A 10,116-nucleotide genomic window follows, 5' to 3' on the forward strand; every position below is an offset into this window, starting at 1 on the left:
CACCTAATATATATTAATTGAATGATGTAAACTTAATACAAACTACCACACTAGTCCAAACTTAATACAAACTACCACACTAGTCTAAACTAAATACAAACTACCACACTAGTCCAAACTTAATACAAACTACCACACTAGTCTAAACTAAATACAAACTACCATACTAGTCTAAACTTAATACAAACTACCATACTAGTCTAAACTAAATACAAACTACCATACTAGTCTAAACTTAATACAAACTACCATACTAGTCTAAACTTAATACACACTACCATACTAGTCTAAACTTAATACAAACTACCATACTAGTCTAAACTTAATACAAACTACCATACTAGTCTAAACTAAATACAAACTACCATACTAGTCTAAACTTAATACAAACTACCATACTAGTCTAAACTTAATACACACTACCATACTAGTCTAAACTTAATACACACTACCATACTAGTCTAAACTTAATACAAACTACCATACTAGTCTAAACTTAATACAAACTACCATGCTAGGTCTAAACTAAATACAAACTACCATACTAGTCTAAACTTAATACAAACTACCATACTGGTCTAAACTTAATACAAGGCTACCATACTGGTCTAAACTAAATACAAACTACCATACTAGTCTAAACTTAATACAAACTACCATACTGGTCTAAACTTAATACACACTGCCATACTGGTCTAAACTTAATACACACTACCATACTAGTCTAAACTTAATACAAACTACCATACTAGTCTAAACTTAATACAAACTACCATACTAGTCTAAACTAAATACAAACTACCATACTAGTCTAAACTTAATACAAACTACCATACTAGTCTAAACTAAATACAGGCTACCACACTGGTCTAAACTAAATACAAACTACCATACTGGTCTAAACTAAATACAGGCTACCATATTAGTCTAAACTTAATACAAACTACCATAGTGGTCTAAACTTAATACACACTACCACACTGGTCTAAACTAAATACAAACTACCATACTGGTCTAAACTAAATACAAACTACCATACTAGTCTAGGCTAAATACAAACTACCATAGTGGTCTAAACTTAATACACACTACCACACTAGTCTAAAGCTAAATACAGGCTACCATACTAGTCTAAACTAAATACAAACTACCATACTGGTCTAAACTAAATACAAACTACCATACTAGTCTAAACTTAATACAAACTACCATACTAGTCTAAACTAAATACAAACTACCATACTAGTCTAAACTTAATACAAACTACCATACTAGTCTAAACTAAATACAAACTACCACACTAGTCTAAACTAAATACAAACTACCATACTAGTCTAAACTAAATACAAACTACCATACTAGTCTAAACTTAATACAAACTACCATAGTAGTCTAAACTTAATACACACTACCACACTAGTCTAAACTAAATACAAACTACCATACTAGTCTAAACTAAATACAAACTACCATACTAGTCTAAACTAAATACAAACTACCATACTAGTCTAAACTTAATACAAACTACCATACTAGTCTAAACTTAATACAAACTACCATACTAGTCTAAACTTAATACACACTACCACACTAGTCTAAACTAAATACAAACTACCATACTAGTCTAAACTAAATACAAACTACCATACTAGTCTAAACTAAATACAAACTACCATACTAGTCTAAACTTAATACAAACTACCATACTAGTCTAAACTTAATACAAACTACCATACTAGTCTAAACTTAATGCGCGCTATCTCTGCTAGTATAAACTTAATCCATATTTCATTTGTAGTCTAACTTTAACCCACAAATAAACTGATTAATTATGTCTCTAGCTTAATCTTGATATACGCTATACTTTACATAACACAAATAACTGTAATCTTAATATACGCTATACTTTACATAACACAAATATCTGTAATCTTAATATACGCTATACTTTACATAACACAAATAACTGTAATCTTAATATACGCTATACTTTTACATAACACAAGTATCTGTAATCTTAATATACGCTATACTTTACATAACACAAGGTATCTGTAATCTTAATATACGCTATGGCTTTACATAACACAAATATCTGTGATCTTGATGTGCGCTATACTTTTTACATAACACAAATAACTGTAATCTTATTATGCGCTATGCTTTACATAACACAAATAACTGTAATCTTAATATACGCTATGCTTTTACATAACACAAATAACTGTAATCTTAATAATATACGCTATACTTTACATAACACAAATATCTGTAATCTTAATATACGCTATACTTTTACATAACACAAATAACTGTAATCTTAATATGCGCTATACTTTACATAACACAAATAACTGTAATCTTAATATACGCTATGCTTTACATAACACAAATAACTGTGATCTTAATATACGCTATACTTTACATAACACAAATAACTGTAATCTTAATATGCGCTATACTTTACATAACACAAGTATCTGTGATCTTAATATGCGCTATACTTTACATAACACAAGTATCTGTGATCTTAATATACGCTATACTTTACATAACACAAATAACTGTAATCTTAATATGCGCTATACTTTACATAACACAAATAACTGTAATCTTAATATGCGCTATACTTTACATAACACAGGTATCTGTAATCTTAATATGCGCTATACTTTTACATAACACAAATAACTGTAATCTTAATATTCGCTATGCTTTACATAACACAAATAACTGTAATCTTAATATACGCTATGCTTTACATAACACAAATAACTGTAATCTTAATATACGCTATACTTTACATAACACAAATAACTGTAATCTTAATATACGCTATACTTTACATAACACAAATAACTGTAATCTTAATATTCGCTATACTTTACATAACACAAATAACTGAATATACGCTATACTTCACATAACACAAATAACTGTAATAGCTTAAGTGTTTCACACATATTTCGTTACTGGATTTAACTTAATACACACTATCTTGTTACATTAAACTTAATAACTATTACCTTATAAAATTAAATATAGTACATACAGTACCTTACTAGGCTTAACTTATTACTTAGTACCTTATCAGACTACACTTAATACATAAAGTACCTTTTTACATTAAACTTAATGCACACTACCTTATTAGGCTAAGCTTAATATATAAAGTACCTAACTATATTAAACTTAATACACAGCATAACTTATCAGATTCAACTTAACACGCACAGCGCCTCACTACATTAAGCTCAATACATTCTAACCTTATATACCCATCTTAATACACATTTGTCATCAAATTAGGATTGGACACTTTGCATACGTATGAGGTAGAATTTCTTGAAACAAGAAACAGTTGTTTGGTTTTAAAGGAATATTAACCATATAATTTACGTAATGCACAAGTAACATAACTGGAACTTCGTTATAGAACATGGAATTCATTAATAACTTGAGAGATAACTGAGTGAAACGTTTTCTAGGAGTTTTATTCTTTGGTTTTACACACATTTGATTTCATTCATTCTATAGTGTTAAAACATGTCAGTTAACATTATGTTCCATTGTCACAGCTTTGTTGCTTAAAAGCGGTGTAATTTCACTTCGTCTGTCTCATGAGTGTATTAACAATCTATTATAACTCTTTGCTCTTGTACATTTTGGTTCTTGTTGTCCACTTACTAATACCTTACGTAATTATTTATTGTTATTTTTGTTAATAATTGTACAAAAATACGAAGTTTATAAAAGTTTAAACAATAATCTAATTGATCGGAATAAAAGAAAGGCTGCAAAATTGTCTTAAAGGAAAACTCACCTGTTAGGCCGAAACCTAAATCCGTGATCTTCGAAACCTAAATCACTTTGGTAAATATATAAGTATTTATATTCGAAGTATAAAGGAACACTTATTACATTCTCTCCTATCAAGCCAGGCTGTGAGGCGTATTGGACAGGTCTCATGGTACACCCAATTCACCAATCTGTACCAAGTTATATCGCAAGAATTAGCAATCTGCGCATGACCGAATATCTTTCGCGGAGGTTGAGAAGACGTTGATAAAATTCTGCATCAGAGCACGTTAGTTTTCTTCAGAAATAAAAACAAGGGTTGACTGATGAGACACGTGGCGTCATCTACGTCAAGTATCGTTTGAAAGTTGATGAACTTAACTTGAGAAAATATTAAGAAAAAATTAGAATGAGAAATTATCGTAAAAAAAAATACAAACTTAAGGTCTACAATGTGAGTGACTTCGACTATAATATAGTCATCAAAGCAATAGAATCTCAACACTGTAATGAATTAGGCTTTAATACAGCAACTAAAGGACAAGTATCAAAACGTAGGAATTATATAGTGTGTATGAATAAATCTAACGAGTTTACTGTGGGTTACAATAACCTAGATCCGTTTTAAAAACATTTTTGATGTAAACTGTTATCGGCAGAAGATAAGACATTGTTGATAAAATGCACCAGAGAAACTAAGACATTGTAGATTAAATAATCAGAGAAAATAAGACATTGTTGATAAAATGCACCAGAGAAAGTAAGACATTGTCGATTAAATATGTCAGAGAAACTAAGACATTATAAATACATCAGGAAAGGTAAGACATTGTTATTAAAATGCACCAGAATAGAAAAGATGTTGTTGTTAAAATAAACTACAAGGGGTAGAATATTATTGTTAAAATACACTAGAAAAGGTAAGATATTGTTGTTAAAATACACTAGAAAAGGTAAGATATTGTTGTTGAAATATTTTAGAGGACTCAAGTCACTTTTGATGAAAGAATCAGAGAAAGAAACGCATAGTTGATAAATACATTAAAGTAAGTAAGAAATTGCTCATAAAATACATCAGGGAAAGTAAAACATTGTTGATAAAATACATTAGAGAAAGTAAGACACTGATGTTAAAATGCACCAGAACAGAAAAGATATTGTTGTTAAAATACACTAGAAGAGGTAAGATATTGTTGTTGAAATATACTAGAGGAGTTAAGACATTGTTGATTAAATACATCAAAGAAAGTAAAACATTGTTCATGTAATATGTCAGAGAAAGTAAGATATTTTTGATTAAATACATCAGAAAAGGTAAGACATTGTTGTTGAAGTGCACCAGGACAGAAAAGATATGTTGTTAAAATACACTAGAAGAGGTAAGATATTGTTTTTAAAATACACTAATGGACGCAATATATGTTAAAATACACTAGAGGAGATAAGATATTGTTGTTGAAATACACTAGAGGAGTTAAGACATTGTTGATTAAATACATCAAAGGAAGTAAGACATTGTTGATTAAATATATCAGAAAAATAAGACATTGTTCTTAAAATGCTACATAATGTTAACTTCAGTTTTAGAGTGCCATTCGGTAGTGTTAACTATAGCTGTATTCTTCGGTTACATTGTATTAACTATAGTTTTAGAGTGCCATTCGGTAGTGTTAACTATAGCTGTATTCTTCGGTTATATTGTATTAACTATAGTTTTAGAGTGCCATTCGGTAGTGTTAACTATAGCTGTATTCTTCGGTTATATTGTATTAACTATAGTTTTACTCTGCTGTTGAGTAGTGTTAACTATAATTGTGGTGTACCAATATGTAGTGTTTACTATAGCTGTATGGTCGTGTTAACTATAGTTTTAGTTTACCGTTAGGTAGTGTTAAGTATAATTGCACTGTTCCAATACGTAGTGTTAACTATAGTTATAGTGTTCCGTTACATAGTGTTAACTAACGTTTAGGGTGCATTTTGGTAGTGTTAACTATAATTGTAGTGTACCAATACGTATTGCTAACTATAGTATTAGTGTTCCGTTACATAGTGTTAACTATAGGTTTAGTTTGTCGTTAAGTAGTGTTAATTATAGTTGCAGTGCTTCCTTGGATAATGTTAACTATAGTTGTAGTGTTCCGTTACATAATGTTAACTATTATAGTAACTATTACAATTATTGTAAGGACCGATACACAGTGTCAACTATAACTGAATAGTTCCGTTACATAATACTAACTACAGTTGTAGTGTTCCGTTACGTTGTGTTAACTATAGCTGTATTGCAGTGTTAACTATTGTTATGGTGTACCGTTACGTGGTGTTTTCTACAGTTGTGGAGCTCCGTTACATATTGTAAACTATAGTTGTAGTGTGCAGTTAGGTAGTGTTAACTATAATTTTTGTTTACCGATACGTAGTTTTAACTGTAGTTGTAGTTTGCAGTTAGGTAGTGTTAATTATAGTTATATTGTTCCCCTGCATAATGCTAACTATACTTGTATTGTTCCGTTACCTAATGTTAACTATTGTTTTAGTGTCTGTTAGGTATTGTTAACTAAAGTTGTAGTTTTACGTTACACACTGTTAACTACAATTGTAGTGTTTAGTTACTTTGTGTTAACTATAGTTTTATTGTTCCGTTACATAGGGATATCATAGTTGTAGTGTGCCGTTTGGTAGTGTTATCTATAATTTTCATGTTCCGTTAGATAGTGTTAACTATTGTAGAATTATTGTATTACATAGTGTTAACTATTGTAGAATTCTTCCATTACATAGTGTTAACTATTGTAGAATTATTGTATTACATAGTGTTAACTATTGTAGAATTCTTCCATTACATAGTGTTAACTATTGTAGAATTATTGTATTACATAGTGTTAACTATTGTAGAATTCTTCCATTACATAGTGTTAACTATAGTTTTGTGTTCCGTTACATAGTGTTAACTATATTTGTAGTGTTCCATTACGTGGTGTTAATTACAGTTGTGTTGTTCCTTTGCATAGTGTTAACTGTAGTTGTAGTGTACCTAAACGTAGTTTTAACTATAGTTGTAGTGTACCAATACGTAATGTCAACTATATTTGTATGGTAGTGTTAACTATACATGTAGTTATAGTGATCTGTTACGTAGTGTTAACTATAGTTTTAGTTTGTTTTAATGTTCCTTTAGGTAGTGTCAACTATAGTCGTAGTGTTCCGTTACGTAGTGTTAACTATATTTGTTGAGTACCTATACGTAGCTTTAATTATAGTTTTAGTGTGCTATTACATAGTGTAAACTATAGTTGTAGTGTACCAATACGTAGTTTTAGAGTGCCTTTAGGTTCTTTTAACTATAATTATAGTGTACCGTTTGGTAGGGTTAACTATAGTTGTAGTGTATTACCGACATATAATTTGAACTGTAGTTGTAGTGTACCGATATGTAGTGTCAACTATAGTCGTAGTGTTCCAATAAGTAGTGTTATCTATAGATATAGTATTCCATTACATAGCGTTAACTACAGTTTTAGTGTTCAATAGTTCATAATATTAACTATAGTTGTTGTGTGTCTTTAGGTAGTGTTAGCTATAGTTGTAGTGTTCCATTAGGTAGTGTTGACTATAGCTGTATTGTTCCGTTATGTAGTGTTAACTGTACTTGTAGTGTGCCGTTACATGTTGTTAACTATAGTTGTAGGGTACTGTTACGTACTGTTAACCCTAAATTTATGGTCGTGTTATTTTCCATCATCCCCGATGTTTCAGTGATAAGTCTGAAAGCTTATGACACGAGATGTCAGGGCTTAATCCCTATCGTGGTTACAGTGCAGATAGCCTATTGTGTAACTTACCATTAGCAAGAAATCTCTTCTACATTAAATATATAAAAATCATGTTGTGAGGATCACTGAGGTGAGGACAAACAGTTGTTAACAATTTCAATGTTATTCTAATTCAAGCTACATACTGTATAAAAAAACAATCATTTCTAGAACATTAACGGTAATCGGTGAGTTTGAAGCCCATTTTAAACTAAAACATGAGAGTTACTCAGAAATTATTCCCAAGAGAATTTACTAAATCAGTGATAGAAGGTGATTTTTGTTAAAGTTGCTTTAATAAGTGGGAAACTGTGAATTATGGAGTGAGTGTGTGTGTGTATAACTCAAGAGTACGTGATTAAAGACACTGATAGGATAAGGTAAACAGCCTTTGCTTTCGTTACACGTCAACTAAACGCGCTAATAAAGTCTCCAAAACAGCTGTTTCTTATGTCGAAGTCCCAACATTGATGTGCCGTAAACTCAGGACAGCTAACAACATTTGACCACGAAGTTTAGAAAACGATTATATGAACACACAATTAGAGATCACACTGCAAGACATGGCCCTGTATTCGATAGATATACAGAATTTCTACTTGAAATTACGTTACACATGTCGGAAAGATTCCCCGCGAAAGTACACGTGCCTTTACTGTTTTTTTTCTTCTGAATCATCTGTCTTTGCTACTGTCTCACCACCTTTGAGTTTCCTTTCATTCACAAACAGCTGAAATCCAAGTTTACTGTAACTAAACCTTAATTATATTATTAAAAGATTCAACACAAACACAACTATGTTTGATTATTAGATATAAATGTTACAGATTGAAAGTATAACTGACCTAACTGTAATATTTTTATCATCCCGCCCAAGTTCTGATGAGTCTCTTGTTGGCGAAATTGCAGTCCACATCAGTGTGTACAGCCAATCATGGAAAATATTAGGTCTCTACATCACGAACTGTTCTTTCAATTTTACTTTTTGGTGAAACTGTTTGTTTGTTTTTTAAATTAGTAACATAATACATGTAATCATTAAATACTCGGCCTGATATATAATATGAAATAACTAGACATAAGTTCTAATGTTATCCAAATACATAAATTATTTTCGGTTTATTTACTGATGATTGAAAGAGACTTAAAACTTCATTAATTATTTAATCATTGTTGTTATTGTTTTAACATTGTGGTTTGGTATGGTTTTAATTTCGCGCAATGTTACACGAGGGTTATCTGCGCTAACCGTCCCTAATTTAGCAGTGTAAGACTACACGGAAGGCAGCTAGACATTATCACTTACCGCCAACTCTTGGGATACTCTTTTACCAATGAATAGTGAGAGTGATCATCACATTATAACGCCCCCATAGCTGAAAGAGCGGACATGTTTGGTGTAACGGGGATTCGAACCCGCGATCCTCGGATTTCTAGTCGAGGCCCTTAACCATATGGCCATGCCGGGCAGTTATAACAGTCTGACAACAAACCAACAGAAATATAGTTCATATAAAGAAAATGGAGTCATTGAAAAATTGGAAAATTTCTATCAGACAGACACAGGAAATCTACATTGTAAGGTATGACAGTGAGAAACATAAAATACTATCTGACTTCATACGTAATCAGTCCAAATAACCAATCACCAGAATCCTTACGATCAGTTCATTACATCAATAGTTCTAATCCGACAGTGGTCAAAGAACTGAAAACATGTTTTGTTTTAATATAAAATATATATTAAAACCAATTCTATCTTTGTTGTAAGGAAACGTTTTATCTTATTTCCAATTAATACGCATATTCTTTTATCTTTATTTAAAATTAAAGTAAGGAAGTGGAAATAATAATGATGCATAACACACGAAGCTCTAAGTAACGCACGAGAAAGTGTTGGGTAATTGTGGTGATACGTTTTGGAGATAAAATTTCGCTAGAGAAAAAACAAACATAAACCACGCTACAACCTGGAGATGACAACGTTCGAAAGCTCGCCACGTGATTCGGTAACAAGCGACCACCAAAATACGAATAACAGCGTTCTAAAATTGCACGTGAAGTTGTGTTTTTATGTTATGGGTGCTATTCTTACAAAATTTTCTAAATAACTCTGCGATACGTTTTCATAACATACGTCGCACTGAGTTGTCATCTTCAGTCATTGGTTGTTTTCCGGGTTTTATCCTAACAAATAAAGTTGTTTCTTTTTATTTGTTTTGATAAAAGCGTATGCCGTTTTCGAATACGGGAACCAGACGATCATTTAGCTAACGTCCAACTCTTATTATAATTTGAAAAGGTTAAAGAAACAAAACACAAACTGTGTCTTTTCTCTGCACCACGAGGGTTACCATTTCAGTTTAAGATAAATCATATCAATAATGATAAATGATTATTGTGCATGCATGTAAAGTTATGCAATGTGTACAATGACAGTTACCTTTGTTTTACAGTGACGTCCTATATCCAGATTCATGTACATTAGAAAAATTGTCTGAGT

At 31.1% G+C, this 10,116-nt stretch overlaps 1 protein-coding gene across 1 annotated transcript in view; it reads right to left on the reverse strand.

Annotated features, from left to right (window-relative positions):
- Nucleotides 1–4,002, reverse strand: part of LOC143256165 (RYamide receptor-like) — a 168,496-nt gene extending 164,494 nt beyond the window's left edge. Inside the window, exon 1 of the mRNA XM_076512992.1 lies at nt 3,824–4,002. The gene's annotated coding sequence lies outside the window, so the exon portion shown is untranslated. The remainder of the gene's footprint in view (nt 1–3,823) is intronic.
- Between the last annotated feature and the right edge of the window lie 6,114 nt (nt 4,003–10,116).

Source organism: Tachypleus tridentatus, chromosome 7, assembly GCF_004210375.1.
Source record: "Tachypleus tridentatus isolate NWPU-2018 chromosome 7, ASM421037v1, whole genome shotgun sequence".
Classification (NCBI taxonomy): domain Eukaryota; kingdom Metazoa; phylum Arthropoda; class Merostomata; order Xiphosura; family Limulidae; genus Tachypleus; species Tachypleus tridentatus.